The sequence below is a fragment of the Lithobates pipiens genome, unplaced genomic scaffold (assembly GCF_037356315.1).
Source record: "Lithobates pipiens isolate NorthernLeopardFrog02 unplaced genomic scaffold, aLitPip1_a1.2 Scaffold_10, whole genome shotgun sequence".
In the NCBI taxonomy this organism is placed as follows: domain Eukaryota; kingdom Metazoa; phylum Chordata; class Amphibia; order Anura; family Ranidae; genus Lithobates; species Lithobates pipiens.
Genome location: NW_027507686.1, coordinates 99143501 through 99161573, shown reverse-complemented (window position 1 = coordinate 99161573; position 18073 = coordinate 99143501). Strand labels below are relative to the sequence as shown.

The following is an 18073-nucleotide window of genomic DNA, read 5'->3' as shown; positions in this document are numbered from 1 at the left end:
CATATTAAAAAAAGCCTGCGGCACCAGGTATTCAAAGGCGTTTTCCCATCCAGGTACTAACCAGGCGCGACGCTGCTCAGCATCCGAGATCAGGCGCATTCAGGGTGATGTGGCTGTAAGCGATCTTGGTGGCCACTCTCAACCCTCTTGACAAATGCCAAAATGGTCTACTCGGCAAACAAGAGAAAAACAAAACAGGTCGTCAACACCAACAACATGTTAAAAAAAGCCTACGGCACCTGGTACTCCCAGGCGGTCTTCCATCCAGGTACTATGCAGACCCGACCCTGCTTAGCATCCGAGATAAGACGAGATGGGGCGCATTCAGGGTGATATGGCCGTAGGCAATCTTGCTGGCCACTCTCAATCATCTTGACAAGAACCAAGATGGTCACATCGGCAAACAAGTAGAAAAATAAAACAGGTTGTCGACGCCAACAACATATTAAAAAAAAGCCTACGGCACCCGGTATTCCCAGGCGGTCTCCCATCCAGGTACTAATCAGGCCTGACCTTGCTTAGCTTCCAATATCAGATGAGATCAGGCGCATTTAGGGTGTTGTGGCCATAGGCGATCATGCTGGCCACTCTCAACCCTCTTGACAAACGCCAAGATGGTCTCCCTTGGCAAACAAGCAGAAAAAAACAACAGGTCGTCGACGCCAAACAATATATAAAAAAAAGCCTGCGGCACCAGGCTTTTCCAGGCGGTTTCCTATTCAGGTACTTACCAGGCCCGACCCTGCACAGCATCTGAGATTAGACGATGTTGGGCGCATTCAGGGTGATGTGGCAGTAGGCGATCTTGCTGGCCACTCTCAACCTTCTTGACAAATGCCAAGATGGTCACCTCAGCAAACAAGCAGAAAAATAAAACAGGTCGTCAACGCCAACAACATATTAAAAAAAGCCTGCGGCACCAGGTATTCAAAGGTGTTTTCCCATCCAGGTACTAACCAGGCGCGACGCTGCTCAGCATCCGAGATCAGGCGCATTCAGGGTGATGTGGCCGTAAGTGATCTTGGTGGCCACTCTCAACCCTCTTGACAAATGCCAAAATGGTCTACTCGGCAAACAACAGAAAAACAAAACAGGTCGTCGACGCCAACAACATATTAAAACAAAGCCTACGGCACCTGGTATTCCCAGGCGGTCTCCCATCCAGGTACTAACCAGGCCTGACCTTGCTTAGCTTCCGAAATCAGATGAGATCAGGCGCATTTAGGGTGTTGTGGCCATAGGCTGTCAAACAAAAACAGGCCGTCAACAACATATTAAAAGAAAGCCTACGGCACCTGATATTCCCATGTGGTCTCCCATCCAGGTACAAACCAGGCCCGACCTTGCTTGGCATCCGAGATCAGATGAAATTGGGCGCATTGAAGGTGATATGGCCGTAGGCAATCTTGCTGGCCACTCTCAACCCTCTTGACAAACACCAAGATGGTCACCTCGGCAAACTAGCAGAAAAATAAAACAGGTCGTCAACGTCAACAACATATTAAAAGAGAGCCTACGGCACCTGATATTCCCATGTGGTCTCCCATCCAGGTACAAACCAGGGCCGAACTTGCTTTGCATCTGAGATCAGATGAAATTGGGCGCATTGAAGGTGATATGGCCGTAGGCAATCTTGCTGGCCACTCTCAACCCTCTTGACAAACACCAAGATGGTCACCTCGGCAAACAAGCAAAAAAATAAAACAGGTCGTCGACGCCAACAACATATTTAAAAAAAGCCTACCACACCTGGTATTCCCAGGCGGTCTTCCATCCAGGTACTATCCAGACATGACCATGCTTAGCATTCAGGATCAGACTATATGGGGCGCATTCAGGGTGATATGGCCTTAGGCATTCTTTCTGGCCACTCTCAACCCTTTTGACAAACGCAAAGATGGTCACCTAGGCAAACAAGCGGAAAAATAAAAAAGGTAATCGACACCAACAACATATTAAAAAAAAGCCTGCGGTACCAGGTTTTTCCAGGCGGTTTCCCATCCAGGAACTAACCAGATCGACCCTACTTAGTATCCGAGATCAGACGAGATGGGGCGCATTCAGGGTGATGTGACCGTAGGCGATCTTGCTGGCTACTTTCAACCTTCTTGACAAATGCCAAGATGGTCACCTCAGCAAACAAGCAGAAAAATAAAACAGGTCGTTGACGCCAACAACATATTAAAAAAAAAGCCTACGGCACCTGGTATTAGCAGGCGGTCTCCCATCCAGGTACTAACCAGGCCTGACCTTGCTTGGCTTCTGAAATCAGATGAGATCAGGCGTATTTAGGGTGTTGTGGCCATAGGCGATCTTGCTGGCCACTCTCAACCCTCTTGACAAACACCAAGATGGTCTCCTCGGCAAACAAGAAGAAAAATAAAACAGGCCGTCAACAACATATTAAAAGAAGGCCTACGGCACCTGATATTCCCATGTGGTCTCCCATCCAGGTACAAACCAGGCCCGACCTTGCTTGGCATCCGAGATCAGATGAAATTGAGCGCATTGAAGGTGATATGGCCATAGGCAATCTTGCTGGCCACTCTCAACCCTCTTGACAAACACCAAGATGGTCACCTCGGCAAACAAGCAGAAAAATAAAACAGGTCGTCAACGTCAATAACATATTAAAAGAAAGCCTACGGCACCTGATATTCCCATGTGGTCTCCCATCCAGGTACAAACCAAGTCCGACCTTGCTTTGCATCTGAGATCAGATGAAATTGGGCGCATTGAAGGTGATATGGCCGTAGGCAATCTTGCTGGCCACTCTCAACCCTCTTGACAAACACCAAGATGGTCACCTCGGCAAACAAGCAAAAAAATAAAACAGATCGTCGACGCCAACAACATATTTAAAAAAAGCCTACCGCACCTGGTATTCCCAGGCGGTCTTCCATCCAGGTACTATCCAGACAAGACCGTGCTTAGCATTCAGGATCAGACGATATGGGGTGCATTCAGGGTGATGTGGCCTTAGGCAATCTTTCTGGCCACTCTCAACCCTCTTGACAAACGCAAAGATGGTCACCTAGGCAAACAAGCGGAAAAATAAAAAAGGTCATCGACACCAACAACATATTAAAAAAAAGCCTGCGGTACCAGGTTTTTCCATGCGGTTTCCCATCCAGGAACTAACCAGACCGACCCTACTTAGTATCCGAGATCAGACGAGATGGGGCGCATTCAGGGTGATGTGACCGTAGGTGATCTTGCTGGCCACTCTCAACCCTCTTGACAAAGGCCAAGATGGTCACCTCAGCAAACAAGCAGAAAAATAAAACAGGTTGTTGACTCCAACAACATATTAAAAAAAAGCCTACGGCACCTGGTATTCCCAGGCGGTCTCCCATCCAGGTACCAACCAGGTCTGACCTTGCTTAGCTTCCGAAATCAGATGAGATCAGGCGCATTTAGGGTGTTGTGGCCATAGGCGATCTTGTTGGCCACTCTCAACCCTCTTGACAAACACCAAGATGGTCTCCTCGGCAAACAAGAAGAAAAATAAAACAGGCCGTCAACAACATATTAAAAGTAAGCCTACGGCACCTGATATTCCCATGTGGTCTCCCATCCAGGTACAAACCAGACCCGACCTTGCTTGGCATCCGAGATCAGATGAAATTGAGCGCATTGAAGGTGATATGGCCATAGGCAATCTTGCTGGCCACTCTCAACCCTTTTGACAAACACCAAGATGGTCACCTCGGCAAACAAGCAGAAAAATAAAACAGGTCGTCAACGTCAACAACATATTAAAAGAAAGCCTACGGCACCTGATATTCCCATGTGGTCTCCCATCCAGGTACAAACCAGGCCCGACCTTGCTTTGCATCTGAGATCAGATGAAATTGGGCGCATTGAAGGTGATATGGCCGTAGGCAATCTTGCTGTCCACTCTCAACCCTCTTGACAAACACCAAGATGGTCACCTCGGCAAACAAGCAAAAAAATAAAACAGATCGTCGACGCCAACAACATATTTAAAAAAAGCCTACCGCACCTGGTATTCCCAGGCGGTCTTCCATCCAGGTACTATCCAGACAAGACCGTGCTTAGCATTCAGGATCAGACGATATGGGGTGCATTCAGGGTGATGTGGCCTTAGGCAATCTTTCTGGCCACTCTCAACCCTCTTGACAAACGCAAAGATGGTCACCTAGGCAAACAAGCGGAAAAATAAAAAAGGTCATCGACACCAACAACATATTAAAAAAAAGCCTGCGGTACCAGGTTTTTCCATGCGGTTTCCCATCCAGGAACTAACCAGACCGACCCTACTTAGTATCCGAGATCAGACGAGATGGGGCGCATTCAGGGTGATGTGACCGTAGGTGATCTTGCTGGCCACTCTCAACCCTCTTGACAAAGGCCAAGATGGTCACCTCAGCAAACAAGCAGAAAAATAAAACAGGTTGTTGACTCCAACAACATATTAAAAAAAAGCCTACGGCACCTGGTATTCCCAGGCGGTCTCCCATCCAGGTACCAACCAGGTCTGACCTTGCTTAGCTTCCGAAATCAGATGAGATCAGGCGCATTTAGGGTGTTGTGGCCATAGGCGATCTTGCTGGCCACTCTCAACCCTCTTGACAAACACCAAGATGGTCTCCTCGGCAAACAAGAAAAAAAATAAAACAGGCCGTCAACAACATATTAAAAGTAAGCCTACGGCACCTGATATTCCCATGTGGTCTCCCATCCAGGTACAAACCAGACCCGACCTTGCTTGGCATCCGAGATCAGATGAAATTGAGCGCATTGAAGGTGATATGGCCATAGGCAATCTTGCTGGCCACTCTCAACCCTTTTGACAAACACCAAGATGGTCACCTCGGCAAACAAGCAGAAAAATAAAACAGGTCGTCAACGTCAACAACATATTAAAAGAAAGCCTACGGCACCTGATATTCCCATGTGGTCTCCCATCCAGGTACAAACCAGGCCCGACCTTGCTTTGCATCTGAGATCAGATGAAATTGGGCGCATTGAAGGTGATATGGCCGTAGGCAATCTTGCTGTCCACTCTCAACCCTCTTGACAAACACCAAGATGGTCACCTCGGCGAACAAGCAAAAAAATAAAACAGATCGTCGACGCCAACAACATATTTAAAAAAAGCCTACCGCACCTGGTATTCCCAGGCGGTCTTCCATCCAGGTACTATCCAGACAAGACCATGCTTAGCATTCAGGATCAGACGATATGGGGTGCATTCAGGGTGATGTGGCCTTAGGCAATCTTTCTGGCCACTCTCAACCCTCTTGACAAACGCAAAGATGGTCACCTAGGCAAACAAGCGGAAAAATAAAAAAGGTAATCGACACCAACAACATATTAAAAAAAAGCCTGCGGTACCAGGTTTTTCCATGCGGTTTCCCATCCAGGAACTAACCAGACCGACCCTACTTAGTATCCGAGATCAGACGAGATGGGGCGCATTCAGGGTGATGTGACCGTAGGTGATCTTGCTGGCCACTCTCAACCCTCTTGACAAAGGCCAAGATGGTCACCTCAGCAAACAAGCAGAAAAATAAAACAGGTCGTTGACTCCAACAACATATTAAAAAAAAGCCTACGGCACCTGGTATTCCCAGGCGGTCTCCCATCCAGGTACTAACCAGGTCTGACCTTGCTTAGCTTCCGAAATCAGATGAGATCAGGCGCATTTAGGGTGTTGTGGCCATAGGCGATCTTGCTGGCCACTCTCAACCCTCTTGACAAACACCAAGATGGTCTCCTCGGCAAACAAGAAGAAAAATAAAACAGGCCGTCAACAACATTTTAAAAGAAAGCCTACGGCACCTGATATTCCCATGTGGTCTCCCATCCAGGTACAAACCAGACCCGACCTTGCTTGGCATCCGAGATCAGATGAAATTGAGCGCATTGAAGGTGATATGGCCATAGTCAATCTTGCTGGCCACTCTCAACCCTTTTGACAAACACCAAGATGGTCACCTCGGCAAACAAGCAGAAAAATAAAACAGGTCGTCAACGCCAACAACATATTAAAAAAAGCCTGCGGCACCAGGTATTCAAAGGTGTTTTCCCATCCAGGTACTAACCAGGCGCGACGCTGCTCAGCATCCGAGATCAGGCGCATTCAGGGTGATGTGGCCGTAAGTGATCTTGGTGGCCACTCTCAACCCTCTTGACAAATGCCAAAATGGTCTACTCGGCAAACAACAGAAAAACAAAACAGGTCGTCGACGCCAACAACATATTAAAACAAAGCCTACGGCACCTGGTATTCCCAGGCGGTCTCCCATCCAGGTACTAACCAGGCCTGACCTTGCTTAGCTTCCGAAATCAGATGAGATCAGGCGCATTTAGGGTGTTGTGGCCATAGGCTGTCAAACAAAAACAGGCCGTCAACAACATATTAAAAGAAAGCCTACGGCACCTGATATTCCCATGTGGTCTCCCATCCAGGTACAAACCAGGCCCGACCTTGCTTGGCATCCGAGATCAGATGAAATTGGGCGCATTGAAGGTGATATGGCCGTAGGTAATCTTGCTGGCCACTCTCAACCCTCTTGACAAACACCAAGATGGTCACCTCGGCAAACTAGCAGAAAAATAAAACAGGTCGTCAACGTCAACAACATATTAAAAGAGAGCCTACGGCACCTGATATTCCCATGTGGTCTCCCATCCAGGTACAAACCAGGGCCGAACTTGCTTTGCATCTGAGATCAGATGAAATTGGGCGCATTGAAGGTGATATGGCCGTAGGCAATCTTGCTGGCCACTCTCAACCCTCTTGACAAACACCAAGATGGTCACCTCGGCAAACAAGCAAAAAAATAAAACAGGTCGTCGACGCCAACAACATATTTAAAAAAAGCCTACCACACCTGGTATTCCCAGGCGGTCTTCCATCCAGGTACTATCCAGACATGACCATGCTTAGCATTCAGGATCAGACTATATGGGGCGCATTCAGGGTGATATGGCCTTAGGCATTCTTTCTGGCCACTCTCAACCCTTTTGACAAACGCAAAGATGGTCACCTAGGCAAACAAGCGGAAAAATAAAAAAGGTAATCGACACCAACAACATATTAAAAAAAAGCCTGCGGTACCAGGTTTTTCCAGGCGGTTTCCCATCCAGGAACTAACCAGATCGACCCTACTTAGTATCCGAGATCAGACGAGATGGGGCGCATTCAGGGTGATGTGACCGTAGGCGATCTTGCTGGCTACTTTCAACCTTCTTGACAAATGCCAAGATGGTCACCTCAGCAAACAAGCAGAAAAATAAAACAGGTCGTTGACGCCAACAACATATTAAAAAAAAAGCCTACGGCACCTGGTATTAGCAGGCGGTCTCCCATCCAGGTACTAACCAGGCCTGACCTTGCTTGGCTTCTGAAATCAGATGAGATCAGGCGTATTTAGGGTGTTGTGGCCATAGGCGATCTTGCTGGCCACTCTCAACCCTCTTGACAAACACCAAGATGGTCTCCTCGGCAAACAAGAAGAAAAATAAAACAGGCCGTCAACAACATATTAAAAGAAGGCCTACGGCACCTGATATTCCCATGTGGTCTCCCATCCAGGTACAAACCAGGCCCGACCTTGCTTGGCATCCGAGATCAGATGAAATTGAGCGCATTGAAGGTGATATGGCCATAGGCAATCTTGCTGGCCACTCTCAACCCTCTTGACAAACACCAAGATGGTCACCTCGGCAAACAAGCAGAAAAATAAAACAGGTCGTCAACGTCAATAACATATTAAAAGAAAGCCTACGGCACCTGATATTCCCATGTGGTCTCCCATCCAGGTACAAACCAAGTCCGACCTTGCTTTGCATCTGAGATCAGATGAAATTGGGCGCATTGAAGGTGATATGGCCGTAGGCAATCTTGCTGGCCACTCTCAACCCTCTTGACAAACACCAAGATGGTCACCTCGGCAAACAAGCAAAAAAATAAAACAGATCGTCGACGCCAACAACATATTTAAAAAAAGCCTACCGCACCTGGTATTCCCAGGCGGTCTTCCATCCAGGTACTATCCAGACAAGACCGTGCTTAGCATTCAGGATCAGACGATATGGGGTGCATTCAGGGTGATGTGGCCTTAGGCAATCTTTCTGGCCACTCTCAACCCTCTTGACAAACGCAAAGATGGTCACCTAGGCAAACAAGCGGAAAAATAAAAAAGGTCATCGACACCAACAACATATTAAAAAAAAGCCTGCGGTACCAGGTTTTTCCATGCGGTTTCCCATCCAGGAACTAACCAGACCGACCCTACTTAGTATCCGAGATCAGACGAGATGGGGCGCATTCAGGGTGATGTGACCGTAGGTGATCTTGCTGGCCACTCTCAACCCTCTTGACAAAGGCCAAGATGGTCACCTCAGCAAACAAGCAGAAAAATAAAACAGGTTGTTGACTCCAACAACATATTAAAAAAAAGCCTACGGCACCTGGTATTCCCAGGCGGTCTCCCATCCAGGTACCAACCAGGTCTGACCTTGCTTAGCTTCCGAAATCAGATGAGATCAGGCGCATTTAGGGTGTTGTGGCCATAGGCGATCTTGTTGGCCACTCTCAACCCTCTTGACAAACACCAAGATGGTCTCCTCGGCAAACAAGAAGAAAAATAAAACAGGCCGTCAACAACATATTAAAAGTAAGCCTACGGCACCTGATATTCCCATGTGGTCTCCCATCCAGGTACAAACCAGACCCGACCTTGCTTGGCATCCGAGATCAGATGAAATTGAGCGCATTGAAGGTGATATGGCCATAGGCAATCTTGCTGGCCACTCTCAACCCTTTTGACAAACACCAAGATGGTCACCTCGGCAAACAAGCAGAAAAATAAAACAGGTCGTCAACGTCAACAACATATTAAAAGAAAGCCTACGGCACCTGATATTCCCATGTGGTCTCCCATCCAGGTACAAACCAGGCCCGACCTTGCTTTGCATCTGAGATCAGATGAAATTGGGCGCATTGAAGGTGATATGGCCGTAGGCAATCTTGCTGTCCACTCTCAACCCTCTTGACAAACACCAAGATGGTCACCTCGGCAAACAAGCAAAAAAATAAAACAGATCGTCGACGCCAACAACATATTTAAAAAAAGCCTACCGCACCTGGTATTCCCAGGCGGTCTTCCATCCAGGTACTATCCAGACAAGACCGTGCTTAGCATTCAGGATCAGACGATATGGGGTGCATTCAGGGTGATGTGGCCTTAGGCAATCTTTCTGGCCACTCTCAACCCTCTTGACAAACGCAAAGATGGTCACCTAGGCAAACAAGCGGAAAAATAAAAAAGGTCATCGACACCAACAACATATTAAAAAAAAGCCTGCGGTACCAGGTTTTTCCATGCGGTTTCCCATCCAGGAACTAACCAGACCGACCCTACTTAGTATCCGAGATCAGACGAGATGGGGCGCATTCAGGGTGATGTGACCGTAGGTGATCTTGCTGGCCACTCTCAACCCTCTTGACAAAGGCCAAGATGGTCACCTCAGCAAACAAGCAGAAAAATAAAACAGGTTGTTGACTCCAACAACATATTAAAAAAAAGCCTACGGCACCTGGTATTCCCAGGCGGTCTCCCATCCAGGTACCAACCAGGTCTGACCTTGCTTAGCTTCCGAAATCAGATGAGATCAGGCGCATTTAGGGTGTTGTGGCCATAGGCGATCTTGCTGGCCACTCTCAACCCTCTTGACAAACACCAAGATGGTCTCCTCGGCAAACAAGAAAAAAAATAAAACAGGCCGTCAACAACATATTAAAAGTAAGCCTACGGCACCTGATATTCCCATGTGGTCTCCCATCCAGGTACAAACCAGACCCGACCTTGCTTGGCATCCGAGATCAGATGAAATTGAGCGCATTGAAGGTGATATGGCCATAGGCAATCTTGCTGGCCACTCTCAACCCTTTTGACAAACACCAAGATGGTCACCTCGGCAAACAAGCAGAAAAATAAAACAGGTCGTCAACGTCAACAACATATTAAAAGAAAGCCTACGGCACCTGATATTCCCATGTGGTCTCCCATCCAGGTACAAACCAGGCCCGACCTTGCTTTGCATCTGAGATCAGATGAAATTGGGCGCATTGAAGGTGATATGGCCGTAGGCAATCTTGCTGTCCACTCTCAACCCTCTTGACAAACACCAAGATGGTCACCTCGGCGAACAAGCAAAAAAATAAAACAGATCGTCGACGCCAACAACATATTTAAAAAAAGCCTACCGCACCTGGTATTCCCAGGCGGTCTTCCATCCAGGTACTATCCAGACAAGACCATGCTTAGCATTCAGGATCAGACGATATGGGGTGCATTCAGGGTGATGTGGCCTTAGGCAATCTTTCTGGCCACTCTCAACCCTCTTGACAAACGCAAAGATGGTCACCTAGGCAAACAAGCGGAAAAATAAAAAAGGTAATCGACACCAACAACATATTAAAAAAAAGCCTGCGGTACCAGGTTTTTCCATGCGGTTTCCCATCCAGGAACTAACCAGACCGACCCTACTTAGTATCCGAGATCAGACGAGATGGGGCGCATTCAGGGTGATGTGACCGTAGGTGATCTTGCTGGCCACTCTCAACCCTCTTGACAAAGGCCAAGATGGTCACCTCAGCAAACAAGCAGAAAAATAAAACAGGTCGTTGACTCCAACAACATATTAAAAAAAAGCCTACGGCACCTGGTATTCCCAGGCGGTCTCCCATCCAGGTACTAACCAGGTCTGACCTTGCTTAGCTTCCGAAATCAGATGAGATCAGGCGCATTTAGGGTGTTGTGGCCATAGGCGATCTTGCTGGCCACTCTCAACCCTCTTGACAAACACCAAGATGGTCTCCTCGGCAAACAAGAAGAAAAATAAAACAGGCCGTCAACAACATTTTAAAAGAAAGCCTACGGCACCTGATATTCCCATGTGGTCTCCCATCCAGGTACAAACCAGACCCGACCTTGCTTGGCATCCGAGATCAGATGAAATTGAGCGCATTGAAGGTGATATGGCCATAGTCAATCTTGCTGGCCACTCTCAACCCTTTTGACAAACACCAAGATGGTCACCTCGGCAAACAAGCAGAAAAATAAAACAGGTCGTCAACGTCAACAACATATTAAAAGAAAGCCTACGGCACCTGATATTCCCATGTGGTCTCCCATCCAGGTACAAACCAGGCCCGACCTTGCTTTGCATCTGAGATCAGATGAAATTGGGCGCATTGAAGGTGATATGGCCTTAGGCAATCTTGCTGTCCACTCTCAACCCTCTTGACAAACACCAAGATGGTCACCTCGGCAAACAAGCAAAAAAATAAAACAGTTTGTCGACGCCAACAACATATTTAAAAAAAGCCTACCGCACCTGGTATTCCCAGGCGGTCTTCCATCCAGGTACTATCCAGAAAAGACCGTGCTTAGCATTCAGGATCAGACGATATGGGGCGCATTCAGGGTGATGTGGCCTTAGGCAATCTTTCTGGCCACTCTCAACCCTCTTGACAAACGCAAAGATGGTCACCTAGGCAAACAAGCGGAAAAATAAAAAAGGTCATCGACACCAACAACATATTAAAAAAACGCCTGTGGTACCAGGTTTTTCCATGCGGTTTCCCATCCAGGAACTAACCAGACCGACCCTACTTAGTATCCGAGATCAGACGAGATGGGGCGCATTCAGGGTGATGTGACCGTAGGTGATCTTGCTGGCCACTCTCAACCCTCTTGACAAAGGCCAAGATGGTCACCTCGGCAAACAAGCAGAAAAATAAAACAGGTCGTTGACGCCAACAACATATTAAAAAAAAGCCTACGGCACCTGGTATTCCCAGGCGGTCTCCCATCCAGCTAATTACCAGGCCCAACCCTGCTCAGCATCCGAGATCAGACAAGATCAGGCGCATTCAGGGTGATGTGGCAGTGGGCGATCTTGCTGGCCACTCTCAACCTTCTTGACAAATGCAAAGATGGTCAGCTCAGCAAACAAGCAGAAAAATAAAACAGGTCGCCAACGCCAACAACATATTAAAAAAAGCCTGCGGCACCAGGTATTCAAAGGCGTTTTCCCATCCAGGTACTAACCAGGCGCGACGCTGCTCAGCATCCGAGATCAGGCGCATTCAGGGTGATGTGGTCGTAAGCGATCTTGGTGGCCACTCTCAACCCTCTTGACAAATGCCAAAATGGTCTACTCGGCAAACAAGAGAAAAACAAAACAGGTCGTCAACACCAACAACATGTTAAAAAAAGCCTACGGCACCTGGTACTCCCAGGCGGTCTTCCATCCAGGTACTATGCAGACCCGACCCTGCTTAGCATCCGAGATAAGACGAGACGGGGCGCATTCAGGGTAATATGGCCGTAGGCAATCTTGCGGGCCACTCTCAATCCTCTTGACAAGAATCAAGATGGTCACATCGGCAAACAAGTAGAAAAATAAAACAGGTCGTCGACGCCAACAACATATTAAAAAAAAGCCTACGGCACCGGGTATTCCCAGGCGGTCTCCCATCCAGGTACTAACCAGGCCTGACCTTGCTTAGCTTCCGAAATCAGATGAGATCAGGCGCATTTAGGGTGTTGTGGCCATAGGCGATCTTGCTGGCCACTCTCAACCCTCTTGACAAACGCCAAGATGGTCTCCCTTGGCAAACAAGCAGAAAAAAACAACAGGTCGTCGACGCCAAACAATATATAAAAAAAAGCCTGCGGCACCAGGCTTTTCCAGGCGGTTTCCTATTCAGGTACTTACCAGGCCCGACCCTGCACAGCATCTGAGATTAGACGATGTTGGGCGCATTCAGGGTGATGTGGCAGTAGGCGATCTTGCTGGCCACTCTCAACCTTCTTGACAAATGCCAAGATGGTCACCTCAGCAAACAAGCAGAAAAATAAAACAGGTCGTCGACGCCAACAACATATTAAAAAAAGCCTGCGGCACCAGGTATTCAAAGGTGTTTTCCCATCCAGGTACTAACCAGGCGCGACGCTGCTCAGCATCCGAGATCAGGCGCATTCAGGGTGATGTGGCCGTAAGCGAACTTGGTGGCCACTCTCAACCCTCTTGACAAATGCCAAAATGGTCTACTCGGCAAACAACAGAAAAACAAAACAGGTCGTCGACGCCAACAACATATTAAAACAAAGCCTACGGCACCTGGTATTCCCAGGCGGTCTCCCATCCAGGTACTAACCAGGCCTGACCTTGCTTAGCTTCCGAAATCATATGAGATCAGGCGCATTTAGGGTGTTGTGGCCATAGGCTGTCAAACAAAAACAGGCCGTCAACAACATATTAAAAGAAAGCCTACGGCACCTGATATTCCCATGTGGTCTCCCATCCAGTTACAAACCAGGCCCGACCTTGCTTGGCATCCGAGATCAGATGAAATTGAGCGCATTGAAGGTGATATGGCCATAGGCAATCTTGCTGGCCACTCTCAACCCTCTTGACAAACACCAAGATGGTCACCTCGGCAAACAAGCAGAAAAATAAAACAGGTCGTCAACGTCAACAACATATTAAAAGAAAGCCTACGGCACCTGATATTCCCATGTGGTCTCCCATCCAGGTACAAACCAGGCCCGACCTTGCTTTGCATCTGAGATCAGATGAAATTGGGCGCATTGAAGGTGATATGGCCGTAGGCAATCTTGCTGGCCACTCTCAACCCTCTTGACAAACACCAAGATGGTCACCTCGGCAAAAAAGCAAAAAAATAAAACAGATCGTAGACGCCAACAACATATTTAAAAAAAGCCTACCGCACCTGGTATTCCCAGGCGGTCTTCCATCCAGGTACTATCCAGACAAGACCGTGCTTAGCATTCAGGATCAGACTATATGGGGCGCATTCAGGGTGATGTGGCCTTAGGCAATCTTTCTGGCCACTCTCAACCCTCTTGACAAACGCAAAGATGGTCACCTAGGCAAACAAGCGGAAAAATAAAAAAGGTAATCGACACCAACAACATATTAAAAAAAAGCCTGCGGTACCAGGTTTTTCCAGGCGGTTTCCCATCCAGGAACTAACCAGACCGACCCTACTTAGTATCCGAGATCAGACGAGATGGGGCGCATTTAGGGTGATGTGACAGTAGGCGATCTTGCTGGCCACTCTCAACCCTCGTGACAAATGCCAAGATGGTCACCTCAGCAAACAAGCAGAAAAATAAAACAGGTCGTTGACGCCAACAACATATTAACAAAAAAGCCTACGGCACCTGGTATTCCCAGGCGGTCTCCCTTCCAGGTACTTACCAGGCCCAACGCTGCTCAGCATTCGAGATCAGACAAGATCAGGCGCATTCAGGGTGATGTGGAAGTAGGCGATCTTGCTGGCCACTCTCAACCTTCTTGACAAATGCAAAGATGGTCACCTCAGCAAACAAGCAGAAAAATAAAACAGGTCGTCAACGCCAACAACATATTAAAAAATGCCTGCGGCACCAGGTATTCAAAGGCGTTTTCCCATCCAGGTACTAACCAGCCGCGACGCTGCTCAGCATCTGAGATCAGGCGCGTTCAGGGTGATGTGGCCGTAAGCGATCTTGGTGGCCACTCTCAACCCTCTTGACAAATGCCAAAATGGTCTACTTGGCAAACAACAGAAAAACAAAACAGGTCGTCAACACCAACAATATGTTAAAAAAGCCTACGGCACCTGGTACTCCCAGGCGGTCTTCCATCCAGGTACTATGCAGACCCGACCCTGCTTAGCATCCGAGATCAGGCGAGATTGGGCGCATTCAGGGTAATATGGCCGTAGGCAATCTTGCTGGCCACTCTCAACCCTCTTGACAAACACCAAGATGGTCACAACGGCAAACAAGCAGAAAAATAAAACAGGTTGTCGACGCCAACAAGATATTTTAAAAAAAGCCTACGGCACCTGGTATTCACAGGCGGTCTCCCATCCAGGTACTAACCAGGCCTGACCTTGCTTAGCTTCCGAAATCATATGAGATCAGGCGCATTTAGGGTGTTGTGGCCATAGGCGATCTTGCTGGCCACTCTCAACCCTCTTGACAAACGCCAAGATGGTCTCCTCGGCAAACAAGCAGAAAAATAAAACAAGTCGTCAACGCCAAACAATATATTAAAAAAAAGCCTGCGGCACCAGGCTTTTCCAGGCGGTTTCCCATCCAGGTACTTACCAGGCCCGACCCTGCACAGCATCTGAGATTAGACGATGTTGGGCGCTTTCAGGGTGATGTGGCCGTAGGCAATTTTGCTGGCCACTCTCAACCCTCTTGACAAATGCCAAGAAGGCCAACTTGGCAAACAAGTAGAAAAATAAAACAGGTCGTCGACGCCAACAACATATTAAAAAAAGCCTACAGCACCTGTTATTTCCAGGCGGTCTCCCATCCAGGTACTAACCAGGCCCATCCCTGCTTAGCATCAGAGATCAGACTAGATCGGGTGCATTCAGGGTGATGTGGCCATAAGCAATCTTGCTGGCCACTCTCAACCCTCTTGACCAACACCAAGATGGTAACCTTGGCAAACAAGCAGAAAAATTAAACAGGTCGTTGACGCCAACAACATATAAGAAAAAAGCCCACGGCACCTGATACTCCCAGGCGGTCTCCCATCCAGGTACTAATCAGGCGCAACCCTGCTTAGCATTCGAGATCAGATGAAATTGCGCACTTTCAAGGTGATGTGGCCATAGGTGATCTTGCTGGCCGCTCTCAACCTTCTTGACAAACAGTAAGATGGTCAACTCAGCATACAAGCAGAAAAATAAAACAGGTCGTCGACACCAACAACATATTAAAAAAGTCTATGGCACCTGGTACTCCTAGGCGGTCTTCCATCCAGGTACTAAGCAGGCCCAACCCTGCTTAGCATCCGAGATCAGACGAGATCGGGCTCATTCAGGGTGATGTGGCTGTAGGTGATCTTGCTGGCCAATCTCAACCTTCTTGACAAATGCCAAGATGGTCACCTCAGCAAACAAGCAGAAAAATACAACAGGTTGTCGACGCCAACAACATATTAAAAAATAAGCCTGAGGCACCAGGTATTCACAGGCGGTTTCCCATCCAGGTACTAACCAGGCACGACCCTGCTCAGCATCCGAGATCAGGCGCATTCAGGGTGACGTGGCCGTAAGCGTTCTTGTTGGCCACTCTCAACCCTCTTCACAAATGCCAAAATGGTCAACTCAGCAAACAACAGAAAAACAAAACAGATCGTCGACGCCAACAACATGTTAAAAAAAGCCTACGGCACCTGTGGTACTCCCAGGTAGTCTTTCTTCCAGGTACTAAGCAGAACCGACCCTGCTTAGCATCCGAGATCAGACGAGATGGGGGCGCATTCAGGGTGATATAGCCGTAGGCGATCTTGCTGGCCACTCTCAACCCTCTTGACAAACGCCAAGATGGTCACCTTGGCAAACAGGCATAAAAATAAAACAGGTCGTCGATGCCAACAACATATTAAAAAAAAGCCTGCAGCACCAGGTTTTTCCAGGCAGTCTCCCATCCAGGTATTTACCAGGCCCGACCCTGCTCAGAATTCGCTATCAGATGAGATCAGGCGCATTCAGGGTGATGTGGCCATAGGCGATCTTGCTGGCCACTCTCAACCTTCTTGACAAATGCCAAGATGGTCACCTCGGCAAACAAGCAGAAAAATAAAACAGGTCCTCGAAGCTAACAACATATTTAAAAAAAGCCTACGGCACCTGATATTCCCAGGCGGTCTCCCATCCAGGTACTAACCAGGCCAGACCCTGCTTACTATCCGAGATCAGGCGAGATGGGGCGCATTCAGGGTGATGTGGCCATAGGCGATCTTGCTGGCCACTCTCAACCCTCTTGACAAATGCCAAGATGGTCACCTCGGCAAACAAGCAGAAAAATAAGACAAGTTGTTGACGACAACAACATATTAAAAAAAAACCTGCTGCCCCTGGTATTCCCAGGCGGTCTCCCTTCCCGGGACTAACCAGGCCCATCCCTGCTTAGCATCAGAGATCAGACTAGATCGGGCGCATTCAGGGTGATGTGGCCATAAGCAATCTTGCTGGCCACTCTCAACCCTCTTGACCAACACCAAGATGGTAACCTTGGCAAACAAGCAGAAAAATTAAACAGGTCGTTGACGCCAACAACATATAAGAAAAAAGCCCACGGCACCTGATACTCCCAGGCGGTCTCCCATCCAGGTACTAATCAGGCGCAACCCTGCTTAGCATTTGAGATCAGATGAAATTGCGCACTTTCAAGGTGATGTGGCCATAGGTGATCTTGCTGGCCGCTCTCAACCTTCTTGACAAACAGTAAGATGGTCAACTCAGCATACAAGCAGAAAAATAAAACAGGTCGTCGACACCAACAACATATTAAAGAAGTCTACGGCACCTGGTACTCCTAGGCGGTCTTCCATCCAGGTACTAAGCAGGCCCAACCCTGCTTAGCATCCGAGATCAGACGAGATCGGGCTCATTCAGGGTGATGTGGCTGTAGGTGATCTTGCTGGCCAATCTCAACCTTCTTGACAAATGCCAAGATGGTCACCTCAGCAAACAAGCAGAAAAATACAACAGGTTGTCGACGCCAACAACATATTAAAAAATAAGCCTGAGGCACCAGGTATTCACAGGCGGTTTCCCATCCAGGTACTAACCAGGCACGACCCTGCTCAGCATCCGAGATCAGGCGCATTCAGGGTGACGTGGCCGTAAGCGTTCTTGTTGGCCACTCTCAACCCTCTTCACAAATGCCAAAATGGTCAACTCAGCAAACAACAGAAAAACAAAACAGATCGTCGACGCCAACAACATGTTAAAAAAAGCCTACGGCACCTGTGGTACTCCCAGGTAGTCTTTCTTCCAGGTACTAAGCAGAACCGACCCTGCTTAGCATCCGAGATCAGACGAGATGGGGGCGCATTCAGGGTGATATAGCCGTAGGCGATCTTGCTGGCCACTCTCAACCCTCTTGACAAACGCCAAGATGGTCACCTTGGCAAACAGGCATAAAAATAAAACAGGTCGTCGATGCCAACAACATATTAAAAAAAAGCCTGCAGCACCAGGTTTTTCCAG

The 18073-nt window shown here is 48.1% G+C and overlaps 47 pseudogenes; all 47 read right to left on the bottom strand.

Annotated features, from left to right (window-relative positions):
* Positions 1-227: 227 nt before the first annotated feature.
* On the bottom strand, positions 228-346 carry LOC143957020 (5S ribosomal RNA; annotated as a pseudogene).
* A 108-nt stretch (positions 347-454) lies between these two features.
* On the bottom strand, positions 455-573 carry LOC143956742 (5S ribosomal RNA; annotated as a pseudogene).
* Positions 574-1124: 551 nt separating this feature from the next.
* Positions 1125-1243, bottom strand: LOC143942996 (5S ribosomal RNA; annotated as a pseudogene).
* A 40-nt stretch (positions 1244-1283) lies between these two features.
* LOC143954993 (5S ribosomal RNA) lies at positions 1284-1402 on the bottom strand (annotated as a pseudogene).
* Positions 1403-1510: 108 nt separating this feature from the next.
* On the bottom strand, positions 1511-1629 carry LOC143945779 (5S ribosomal RNA; annotated as a pseudogene).
* A 562-nt stretch (positions 1630-2191) lies between these two features.
* LOC143944798 (5S ribosomal RNA) lies at positions 2192-2310 on the bottom strand (annotated as a pseudogene).
* Positions 2311-2412: 102 nt separating this feature from the next.
* On the bottom strand, positions 2413-2531 carry LOC143949062 (5S ribosomal RNA; annotated as a pseudogene).
* A 108-nt stretch (positions 2532-2639) lies between these two features.
* LOC143957177 (5S ribosomal RNA) lies at positions 2640-2758 on the bottom strand (annotated as a pseudogene).
* Positions 2759-3319: 561 nt separating this feature from the next.
* LOC143955712 (5S ribosomal RNA) lies at positions 3320-3438 on the bottom strand (annotated as a pseudogene).
* Positions 3439-3540: 102 nt separating this feature from the next.
* LOC143955670 (5S ribosomal RNA) lies at positions 3541-3659 on the bottom strand (annotated as a pseudogene).
* Positions 3660-3767: 108 nt separating this feature from the next.
* On the bottom strand, positions 3768-3886 carry LOC143954045 (5S ribosomal RNA; annotated as a pseudogene).
* Positions 3887-4447: 561 nt separating this feature from the next.
* LOC143955700 (5S ribosomal RNA) lies at positions 4448-4566 on the bottom strand (annotated as a pseudogene).
* A 102-nt stretch (positions 4567-4668) lies between these two features.
* LOC143955664 (5S ribosomal RNA) lies at positions 4669-4787 on the bottom strand (annotated as a pseudogene).
* A 108-nt stretch (positions 4788-4895) lies between these two features.
* On the bottom strand, positions 4896-5014 carry LOC143954034 (5S ribosomal RNA; annotated as a pseudogene).
* A 561-nt stretch (positions 5015-5575) lies between these two features.
* Positions 5576-5694, bottom strand: LOC143953869 (5S ribosomal RNA; annotated as a pseudogene).
* Positions 5695-5796: 102 nt separating this feature from the next.
* On the bottom strand, positions 5797-5915 carry LOC143942706 (5S ribosomal RNA; annotated as a pseudogene).
* A 323-nt stretch (positions 5916-6238) lies between these two features.
* LOC143942945 (5S ribosomal RNA) lies at positions 6239-6357 on the bottom strand (annotated as a pseudogene).
* A 40-nt stretch (positions 6358-6397) lies between these two features.
* Positions 6398-6516, bottom strand: LOC143947226 (5S ribosomal RNA; annotated as a pseudogene).
* A 108-nt stretch (positions 6517-6624) lies between these two features.
* LOC143945768 (5S ribosomal RNA) lies at positions 6625-6743 on the bottom strand (annotated as a pseudogene).
* A 562-nt stretch (positions 6744-7305) lies between these two features.
* On the bottom strand, positions 7306-7424 carry LOC143944787 (5S ribosomal RNA; annotated as a pseudogene).
* Positions 7425-7526: 102 nt separating this feature from the next.
* LOC143948940 (5S ribosomal RNA) lies at positions 7527-7645 on the bottom strand (annotated as a pseudogene).
* Positions 7646-7753: 108 nt separating this feature from the next.
* Positions 7754-7872, bottom strand: LOC143957170 (5S ribosomal RNA; annotated as a pseudogene).
* Positions 7873-8433: 561 nt separating this feature from the next.
* LOC143955695 (5S ribosomal RNA) lies at positions 8434-8552 on the bottom strand (annotated as a pseudogene).
* A 102-nt stretch (positions 8553-8654) lies between these two features.
* Positions 8655-8773, bottom strand: LOC143955658 (5S ribosomal RNA; annotated as a pseudogene).
* Positions 8774-8881: 108 nt separating this feature from the next.
* On the bottom strand, positions 8882-9000 carry LOC143954012 (5S ribosomal RNA; annotated as a pseudogene).
* A 561-nt stretch (positions 9001-9561) lies between these two features.
* Positions 9562-9680, bottom strand: LOC143955688 (5S ribosomal RNA; annotated as a pseudogene).
* A 102-nt stretch (positions 9681-9782) lies between these two features.
* On the bottom strand, positions 9783-9901 carry LOC143955651 (5S ribosomal RNA; annotated as a pseudogene).
* Positions 9902-10009: 108 nt separating this feature from the next.
* On the bottom strand, positions 10010-10128 carry LOC143954001 (5S ribosomal RNA; annotated as a pseudogene).
* Positions 10129-10689: 561 nt separating this feature from the next.
* On the bottom strand, positions 10690-10808 carry LOC143953858 (5S ribosomal RNA; annotated as a pseudogene).
* Positions 10809-10910: 102 nt separating this feature from the next.
* Positions 10911-11029, bottom strand: LOC143942700 (5S ribosomal RNA; annotated as a pseudogene).
* Positions 11030-11137: 108 nt separating this feature from the next.
* LOC143942689 (5S ribosomal RNA) lies at positions 11138-11256 on the bottom strand (annotated as a pseudogene).
* Positions 11257-11817: 561 nt separating this feature from the next.
* Positions 11818-11936, bottom strand: LOC143945249 (5S ribosomal RNA; annotated as a pseudogene).
* Positions 11937-12258: 322 nt separating this feature from the next.
* Positions 12259-12377, bottom strand: LOC143946233 (5S ribosomal RNA; annotated as a pseudogene).
* Positions 12378-12485: 108 nt separating this feature from the next.
* LOC143948454 (5S ribosomal RNA) lies at positions 12486-12604 on the bottom strand (annotated as a pseudogene).
* A 551-nt stretch (positions 12605-13155) lies between these two features.
* On the bottom strand, positions 13156-13274 carry LOC143953483 (5S ribosomal RNA; annotated as a pseudogene).
* Positions 13275-13314: 40 nt separating this feature from the next.
* Positions 13315-13433, bottom strand: LOC143956927 (5S ribosomal RNA; annotated as a pseudogene).
* A 108-nt stretch (positions 13434-13541) lies between these two features.
* On the bottom strand, positions 13542-13660 carry LOC143953990 (5S ribosomal RNA; annotated as a pseudogene).
* Positions 13661-14222: 562 nt separating this feature from the next.
* LOC143950178 (5S ribosomal RNA) lies at positions 14223-14341 on the bottom strand (annotated as a pseudogene).
* Positions 14342-14662: 321 nt separating this feature from the next.
* Positions 14663-14781, bottom strand: LOC143954805 (5S ribosomal RNA; annotated as a pseudogene).
* A 109-nt stretch (positions 14782-14890) lies between these two features.
* On the bottom strand, positions 14891-15009 carry LOC143955791 (5S ribosomal RNA; annotated as a pseudogene).
* A 335-nt stretch (positions 15010-15344) lies between these two features.
* LOC143952378 (5S ribosomal RNA) lies at positions 15345-15463 on the bottom strand (annotated as a pseudogene).
* Positions 15464-15571: 108 nt separating this feature from the next.
* Positions 15572-15690, bottom strand: LOC143956919 (5S ribosomal RNA; annotated as a pseudogene).
* Positions 15691-15796: 106 nt separating this feature from the next.
* LOC143945117 (5S ribosomal RNA) lies at positions 15797-15915 on the bottom strand (annotated as a pseudogene).
* Positions 15916-16696: 781 nt separating this feature from the next.
* Positions 16697-16815, bottom strand: LOC143943212 (5S ribosomal RNA; annotated as a pseudogene).
* Positions 16816-16923: 108 nt separating this feature from the next.
* On the bottom strand, positions 16924-17042 carry LOC143953020 (5S ribosomal RNA; annotated as a pseudogene).
* Positions 17043-17150: 108 nt separating this feature from the next.
* Positions 17151-17269, bottom strand: LOC143945062 (5S ribosomal RNA; annotated as a pseudogene).
* Positions 17270-17375: 106 nt separating this feature from the next.
* Positions 17376-17494, bottom strand: LOC143957313 (5S ribosomal RNA; annotated as a pseudogene).
* Between the last annotated feature and the right edge of the window lie 579 nt (positions 17495-18073).